Source organism: Procambarus clarkii, chromosome 46 (assembly GCF_040958095.1).
Source record: "Procambarus clarkii isolate CNS0578487 chromosome 46, FALCON_Pclarkii_2.0, whole genome shotgun sequence".
Taxonomy (NCBI): Eukaryota; Metazoa; Arthropoda; class Malacostraca; order Decapoda; family Cambaridae; genus Procambarus; species Procambarus clarkii.
In genome coordinates, this window is record NC_091195.1 from 24,432,411 (window position 1) to 24,442,050 (window position 9,640).

A 9,640-nucleotide genomic window follows, 5' to 3' on the forward strand; every position below is an offset into this window, starting at 1 on the left:
CATATATCTACGTAAATTTTAACTACAATAAAAAAAAAATTACCTCATACATAATGAAATGGGTAGCTTTATCTTTTCATAAGAAAAAAATTTGAGAAAATATATTAATTCAGGAAAACTTGGCTTATTAGGCAAATTTGGCCTTGCATAGTAGGCTGACAAGTGCGTTCTGGCTACTAGGTACGACATTATATATATATAATATTATATATATATTATAATATTATATATATATATATATATAATATATATATATATATATATATATATATGTATATGTATACATACACATACATACACATACATACATACATACACACATACATACATACATACATACATACATACATACATACATACATACATACATACATACATACATACATATCAAAATTACTAGTGTACTACATTTTTGTTGTTGCTTTTAGGTGTTGCTTTTAACCAGTGTACGTGGGTCTGATTGTGCAACTACGGTTCGAAGAATGATGAAGAAGATAGGAACAAACGGCCTTTGGTCATTATACAGCCTAAAAGGACAAAACAAGAAATTAGCATTTCTAGAAAAACAAGAGCTATATAATGTTATTTTAAGTAAGTAACAAAAAAATTAAATAATTTTTTTTTATTTAAAATTCACTAAAAAATTAAAATTTTAAGTTCAAATTAAGTGTACATTAAGTATAAATGATTATATTTCTATCACTTGCTCTTAAGATTGTTTCATTTAATAGAGGTTGGTCATAATTGTTCTCTGCTGCTAGTACTGTAGAACTGACTGACTTAGCTATGGGAAAATGTAAACTTAATTGGTTTATCCTTTACAGTATTTTGCAGTTTATTTCATGATCCTGTGGTTAATACTTGCATAAATAGTAGATTGCAAAATGCATTTTTATATCATTAGTATTAAATAATAATAATAATGTAAATAATTGACTTTTAAACAACGTACAATTCATTGGTCGGTGAGATTATATTAGTAATATTTTTTTCATTCTTGCAAAGCCTCAATAAAGCCGTTAACATGTTAATATAAACTTGATCACCTTCCACTTTTTTTCTCATGTGCTACGTACATGTACAAAACCTTATTCCTAAATGCATATCTTGTTCTGAAACTTGTCTTTTATATGTTGTGTATCACCATCTCTGGAGAGTTTTATCTGATATGTAAATTACTTTTAATTTTACAGAATATTATTGTTATACAGAATTTGTTATATAAATAACTGTTAATTTTACAGAATCATCTATCAACGCACATCCGCAAGTTAAGGTGGAAGACGTGACCTTTCAAATTTCTGAAGTACTTAAACATGCTCCAAACAGGCCTGGTGGATCTAGGTACAAGGTAAAATAATTTAAATTTTTTTTGTTTTCACTAATTATCTGTTTATATATATATATATATATATATATATATATATATATCGTACCTAGTAGCCAGAACACACTTCTCAGCCTACAATGCAAGGCCTGATTTGCCTAATAAGCCAAGTTTTCATGAAATAATTGTTTTTCGATTACCTAACCTACCTAACCTAACCTAACTTTTTCGCTATCTAACGCAACCTAACCTATAAAGATAGGTTAGGTTAGGTAGGGTTGGTTAGGTTCGGTCATATATCTACGTTAATTTTACCTCCAATAAAAAAAATTGACCTCATATATAATGAAATGGGTAGCTTTATCTTTTCATAAGAAAAAAATTTGAGAAAATATATTAATTCATGAAAAATTGGCTTATTAGGCAAATCGGGCCTTGCATAGTAGGCTGAGAAGTGCATTCTGGCTACTAAGTACTACATATATATATATATATATATATATATATATATATATATATATATATATTATATATATATATATATATAATATATATATATATATATATAGATATATAGATAGATATATAGATAGATAGATAGTCAGTGTCAGACCACGGAGGAAAATTGAAACAAGAATTTTTCCGATGCAGGAACCACACACAGGCCCAAACATGGATAATCATAGCATAAAAATAGTAAATATTTACAATGAATTAGTGAGACAAATGTGTTCCAATGATCCTACTTAAATCGCCCTTTAATTGATCTATTAAAAATGGATCTAAGTTATATAAACCGCTGCTAATGTTCAATTTACTTTCTTTTGTGATCTGTATCAAAGCAGATCCAATTATGTTTCTGTTATAAGTACTTTTACAATTCATTATTGAAGAAGCCATCTCCCAATCTATGTTTGGGCCTGTGTGTGGTTGCTGCATCGGATGGGCCAATAGGCCCTCTGCAGTGTCCACGTATTGTACCTCGCCTCACTCCACCATTCTCTCCTGCCTATTTATGTCCAGTTCTCGACCTGTAAATCCACTCGTTCTGAAGATGTCCTAATGTCCGAAGATGTCCTAATGTCTTAACAGCAAGTGTTTCTGTCAAATTCCTTAAGGAAATATCTGAGTTCCCCATTATGACCTCTCCACAAATCAGGTTTTTCAACTTCTTCAAGCTCATTTTCTTCCAGATTATAATGCATTGCATACTTTAGTCCCAAAAAGACATGGTCACTTTTACCCAAGGGAGGGAGGTACTGAATGATAAATCTCTCCTCTTTCCTGGTAAATATAATATCCAGCATGGAGGGAACATCCCCTTCCCTCATATATATATATATATATATATATATATATATACATGCAATTGACGATCACAAAACACTGATCATTTTATGCGGAAAATCCACAGAAAAATATGAAATGAGGTGAACGTTTCGGCTTTGTTAAAGCCTTTGTCAACACCAGACTCAATCAGTCTGGTGTTGACAAAGGCTTTAACAAAGCCGAAACGTTCACCTCATTTCATATTTCTCTGTGGATTTTCCGCATATATATACATATATATATATATACATATATATTGGTGTATACTGGCAGCAGGTTTTCTTTCAAACATGTTTCATTGAATATGACCGCATATTCTGTATTTATTATTTTCTGGTTTAGGGCTTCTATCCCTCTAACTATTTTCTTAGCATCAGGGCTTAATTGAAATAGGAGTTCTCCAAAACTCATTTTCGTACTTTTAAGGTGAAGAAAAGAAGTGATTTACTATAGAGTGTATTACACTTATTTGTATAATTTGCACGACGTTTCGAACCTCCATGGTTCATTCTCAAGTGAACAGATCTTACAATACTAGTTGATTTTATACCCGCATTAGGTCAGGTGATAATACAATGAAGGTGAAAAACATGGGGGGATACATAAGGGATAAATGTGAGGTGAAACATAAAGGCTGCAGAAGGCTTATTGGCCCATACGAGGCATCTCCTATCCAAACACAAAGATTAATCCAGTGTAATTGGCCTGTTATGTTGGACATTGTCTTCTGTGTTGGCATCGATATGTTCTTGTCTTGTCCTTACTCTCATGGTGGGTAGAGTAAATAGTTCCGTGATTTGGGTGTTCATGGTAGGTCGCTCTATTCTTATGTGAATTGCCTCAAGAATTTGTAATCTTCTTGAATCTTGGGTTTTGTCTATTATGCAAGTATTCTTGTTCAACATTTCTCTTGTTAGAGTAATGTCATGGGCTTGTCTCATGTGATTCCTAGGGGCACCAGATTGAAGATGGCATGTCAAACGCCTCGTCAGCTTGGTCGACGTCATACCTATGTACTTACATTGAAGGTTACATCCTTCATGGGGGCAAGTGTACATGTATACAACGCTTGACTGCTGTAGAGGGTTCTCCGTCGGCTTCGGGCTGTTTTTGATAAGGAGTTCGGAAGTCTTCTTGGTTTTGTAGAATATTATCAGGTTTATGTTTTGGTTAGGAGTAGTGCTTTTTACTCCTTTGCGGATTATTTCTTTCATTATTCTTTCCTCTTTTATATGTTCACTGTGCATGGTTGATTTGTAATATAATTTTATTGGGGGTGTTGTGGTTTCTGTTCTAGGTTCTGAATTATACCAACGGTCCAAGTGTCTTCTTATAGCAGCGTTTATTTCCGCGTTGCTATATCCGTTGTTCACCAATACCTGAGTTACTCTTTCAAACTCTCTACTCACGTTGCTCCATTCAGAGCAGTGGGTAAGCGCTCGACGAATATAAGCATTGAGGACACTGGCTTTGTATCTTTGGGGGCACTCACTTCTACCGTTCAGGCATAATCCTATGTTGGTGGGCTTGGTATATACGTTGGTGCTTAAAGAGGTTCCTGTTTTTGTTATTAGTACATCCAAGAATGGCAGACTATTATTTTCACTATTTTCATGTGTAAATCGGAGTACTGACTCTCTCTCTAGGTGTCTTTTTAGGTCAATTAGTTCATCTGAGTCTTTTACTATTACGAATATGTCATCTACATAACGGCAGTATACAGTTGGTTTTTGTCTGCTACTGAAGACCCTATCTTCGATGGTTCCCATATAAAAATTAGCAAATAAAACTCCTAAGGGGGAGCCCATTGCTACTCCGTCTATTTGTAAATACATGTCTCCTTGTGGACTGATGAAAGGGGCTTCCTTTGTACATGCTTCGAGAAGACTTTTCAAGTGTGGCTCAGGTATGTCTAATTTGGGGGTGCTCTCGTCTCTGTATACTCTGTCCAGTATCATTCCTATGGTTGTGTCGACTGGGACGTTGGTAAATAGGGATTCAACGTCCAGGGAAGCGATGATTCCATCGGGCTGGGTAGATTTGATAAATTCTAGGAAATCTGCTGATGATTGTAGACTAAACTTACTTGGAGTGTATGGAGTTAGGAGTTCATTGAGTTTCTTTGCCAGGTGATAAGTTGGGGTTGGTATTTGGCTGATTATAGGGCGTAGTGGGTTACCTGGTTTATGCGTCTTAACATTGCCGTAGGCATATCCTAAGCCATAGTCGCCTTGAAGTTTATTGAAATGCACACTACCTTTCTTTGCGTTGATTGCTGTAATTGTTTTGTTTACTTTCCGCTTAAGGTCTTCTACGGGGTTCCTCGTGATTCGTTGAAATTTGGAGTCGTCACTTAGGATGTCGCTAATTTTGTTCATGTATTCATGGGTAGGAATCAATACATATGCTGCTGTTTTGTCGGCTTTTCTTATTGTTACGTCTTTCAGATTTTTTAGTTGTTTCGCTGCTTCTTTGAGTCGTGGGGTTAAAATTGTAGATGAATATGTTCCTCGTTTTTTCCCTGCTTCTGCAAGTAGTTCAGCTTGAAGTGTGTCAGTGGTGATGACTTTTTTGTTGTCTTCTAGCTTATGGATATCGTCCAGAAGCATTTCGATATCCATAAGCTAGAAGACAACAAAAAAGTCATCACCACTGACACACTTCAAGCTGAACTACTTGCAGAAGCAGGGAAAAAACGAGGAACATATTCATCTACAATTTTAACCCCACGACTCAAAGAAGCAGCGAAACAACTAAAAAATCTGAAAGACGTAACAATAAGAAAAGCCGACAAAACAGCAGCATATGTATTGATTCCTACCCATGAATACATGAACAAAATTAGCGACATCCTAAGTGACGACTCCAAATTTCAACGAATCACGAGGAACCCCGTAGAAGACCTTAAGCGGAAAGTAAACAAAACAATTACAGCAATCAACGCAAAGAAAGGTAGTGTGCATTTCAATAAACTTCAAGGCGACTATGGCTTAGGATATGCCTACGGCAATGTTAAGACGCATAAACCAGGTAACCCACTACGCCCTATAATCAGCCAAATACCAACCCCAACTTATCACCTGGCAAAGAAACTCAATGAACTCCTAACTCCATACACTCCAAGTAAGTTTAGTCTACAATCATCAGCAGATTTCCTAGAATTGATCAAATCTACCCAGCCCGATGGAATCATCGCTTCCCTGGACGTTGAATCCCTATTTACCAACGTCCCAGTCGACACAACCATAGGAATGATACTGGACAGAGTATACAGAGACGAGAGCACCCCCAAATTAGACATACCTGAGCCACACTTGAAAAGTCTTCTCGAAGCATGTACAAAGGAAGCCCCTTTCATCAGTCCACAAGGAGACATGTATTTACAAATAGACGGAGTAGCAATGGGCTCCCCCTTAGGAGTTTTATTTGCTAATTTTTATATGGGAACCATCGAAGATAGGGTCTTCAGTAGCAGACAAAAACCAACTGTATACTGCCGTTATGTAGATGACATATTCGTAATAGTAAAAGACTCAGATGAACTAATTGACCTAAAAAGACACCTAGAGAGAGAGTCAGTACTCCGATTTACACATGAAAATAGTGAAAATAATAGTCTGCCATTCTTGGATGTACTAATAACAAAAACAGGAACCTCTTTAAGCACCAACGTATATACCAAGCCCACCAACATAGGATTATGCCTGAACGGTAGAAGTGAGTGCCCCCAAAGATACAAAGCCAGTGTCCTCAATGCTTATATTCGTCGAGCGCTTACCCACTGCTCTGAATGGAGCAACGTGAGTAGAGAGTTTGAAAGAGTAACTCAGGTATTGGTGAACAACGGATATAGCAACGCGGAAATAAACGCTGCTATAAGAAGACACTTGGACCGTTGGTATAATTCAGAACCTAGAACAGAAACCACAACACCCCCAATAAAATTATATTACAAATCAACCATGCACAGTGAACATATAAAAGAGGAAAGAATAATGAAAGAAATAATCCGCAAAGGAGTAAAAAACTACTCCTAACCAAAACATAAACCTGATAATATTCTACAAAACCAAGAAGACTTCCGAACTCCTTATCAAAAACAGCCCGAAGCCGACGGAGAACCCTCTACAGCAGTCAAGCGTTGTATACATGTACACTTGCCCCCATGAAGGATGTAACCTTCAATGTAAGTACATAGGTATGACGTCGACCAAGCTGACGAGGCGTTTGACATGCCATCTTCAATCTGGTGCCCCTAGGAATCACATGAGACAAGCCCATGACATTACTCTAACAAGAGAAATGTTGAACAAGAATACTTGCATAATAGACAAAACCCAAGATTCAAGAAGATTACAAATTCTTGAGGCAATTCACATAAGAATAGAGCGACCTACCATGAACACCCAAATCACGGAACTATTTACTCTACCCACCATGAGAGTAAGGACAAGACAAGAACATATCGATGCCAACACAGAAGACAATGTCCAACATAACAGGCCAATTACACTGGATTAATCTTTGTGTTTGGATAGGAGATGCCTCGTATGGGCCAATAAGCCTTCTGCAGCTTTTATGTTTCACCTCACATTTATCCCTTATGTATCCCCCCATGTTTTTCACCTTCATTGTATTATCACCTGACCTAATGCGGGTATAAAATCAACTAGTATTGTAAGATCTGTTCACTTGAGAATGAACCATGGAGGTTCGAAACGTCGTGCAAATTATACAAATAAGTGTAATACACTCTATATATATATATATATATATATATATATATATATATATATATATATATATATATATATATATATATATATATGCGAACAAGCCAGAATGGTCCCCTGGACAATATGCAACTGAAAACTCACACCCCAGAAGTGACTCGAACCCATACTCCCAGAAGCAACGCAACTGGTATGTACAAGACGCCTTAATCCACTTGACCATCACGACCGGACATAATGAGGTGATAGCCGAGGCTATTTGAACCACCCCACCGCCGGCACTCGGATAGTTATCTTGGGCATAGCATTTTACCAAATCACCTCATTCTTAGGGGCACACGTGAGGAACACAAAAAATAGTTAGTTATATATATATATATATATATATTTTTTTTTTGTGTGTGTGTGTAATTTATATAAACAAATAAATATTAATTAATTTTGTTAATATCTTTTCAGGGAAAACTTGCAAGTACGATTCGTATACAAGAGGGGCAACAAGAGGCAGAGGATGTCTACTAAGAAAATTCACAATTAAGTGTTTATCCTCACTCTTGATATATGGTCTTCTCTGGTCTCTTTATTTTCTCTCCTCACAAATGTCCCTTTTTTTTAATTTCTTTTACGTTTCTCTCCTGTTTTTCTTGTCTCTTTTTATCTCTCCTTTCCTCCTCTCTTCTAACACCTCTCGTTTTCTGTCTCTTCTAGCTTCTCTCTTCCTTTACTTTTTACATTTGTGGAATTCACTTGCGTCGTTTTTATCTTGTATCTTTTTCTTATCTTGTCTTTCTCTTCCCCTTCTCTTCAATGTTCTCTCATTTCTCTCTCCCCTCTCTGTTGTTTCTATTCTGTCTTCTCTCCCCTTGCCTTAATTTTGTTCTGTCTCCTCTCTTCTTGCATGGTGCTAACATTTGAATAAATGATTTATAATTTGTATTTTTAGTCATAGAAAAACTATAGTGTTATGTTATATAGTATATAGTGTATACTCAGGAAATTTTACTTGTTTTAGTTTTAAGTAACAATAACTGCTTGTGACGTCAGACTGATCTCAGCATGACATGAATCACAGCCTGCTTGATCATGAATTGTTTGAAGGTGCTTAATTGTCAAGTTCTCTTGAATAATATATATTTTGTCTCTCTTTTCTTTCTATCTTTCTTTTTCTTTCTCTTTCTTTCTTTCTCCTTTGTTTTCTTTCTTTCTTTCTTTCTCTTTCTTTTTCTCTTTCTTTTTCTTTCTCTTTCTACATGAATATTATACTTGACTGTGTTTACATTCACTTGTAGATTTTTATTTTTAGTTAATTAGTCCTAAACTTTTGATTTATAGATTTTTATTTTTAGTCACAGAAAAACTATAATGTTATATGTATACTCGGGAAATTTTACTTGTTTTAGTTTTAAGTAACAATAACTGCTTGTAACGTCAGGCTGATCTCACTCAGCATGACATGAATCACAGGCTGCTTGATCACGAAATCTATTGTGTTCACATATTGCTTATATAGATTTTTACTTTTATATTCTATTATAGATATAGTCTATATATTTCGAGCTATTACATATATTTTGTTGTATTACTCAATCTTAAATAAATATAATATTTTAATTATCTTTTTGTACCCTATTTATTTGTAATTTACACGTACATATATAGGATGTCCATTTCTTTCTCAGATATGTCTTCTTTCTTTCTCTCCCTTTCTATTTCAGATATAATTTAAAAAATTACTATACCCTGATTTACCCTAAATGTTTTAATGTAGGTAATTAAAAGATTATAAAAAGGTTTTTTTAAATGTTATTTATTTACGTTCTAAGGTCGTATAAAAAAATTCTCAAAAAACATTTTTAAAACGTAATTATAAACGTGCTGAAAACAATGAAATGTCGTTTTTAGAACGTTTTAAAAACGTGAAAATGTTTGCTGGGATCCACCCACAGGAAGGGTATGGGGTCCAATACCACCCACAGGATGAGTATGGCGTCCACTACAACCCACAGGATGGGTATGGGGCTCCAACCACCCATAAAATGGGTTTGGGGCTCCAACCACCCATAGAATGGGTATGGGGTCCAATAACACCCACTGGATGTGTATGGCGTCCATTGCCGCGCGTCTAGCTCGAAACCCACAATTAACATTCATCTCAGAACCATGCCTATTTCACGCAGATTCCTTAATAAACGTAAGAGTTTTATATGTCACAAGAAAGATAGAAATATAAGCTTCATTCTAAATACCTTAA

The 9,640-nt window shown here is 35.3% G+C and overlaps 1 long non-coding RNA gene across 1 annotated transcript; it reads left to right on the forward strand.

The window, feature by feature from the left end:
• Window positions 1-1,239: 1,239 nt before the first annotated feature.
• Window positions 1,240-9,000, forward strand: LOC138350518 (uncharacterized). The gene is made up of 2 exons (XR_011222148.1): window positions 1,240-1,351; window positions 7,849-9,000. It is a non-coding gene; the product is annotated as an uncharacterized lncRNA (long non-coding RNA).
• The last annotated feature ends 640 nt before the right edge of the window (window positions 9,001-9,640 follow it).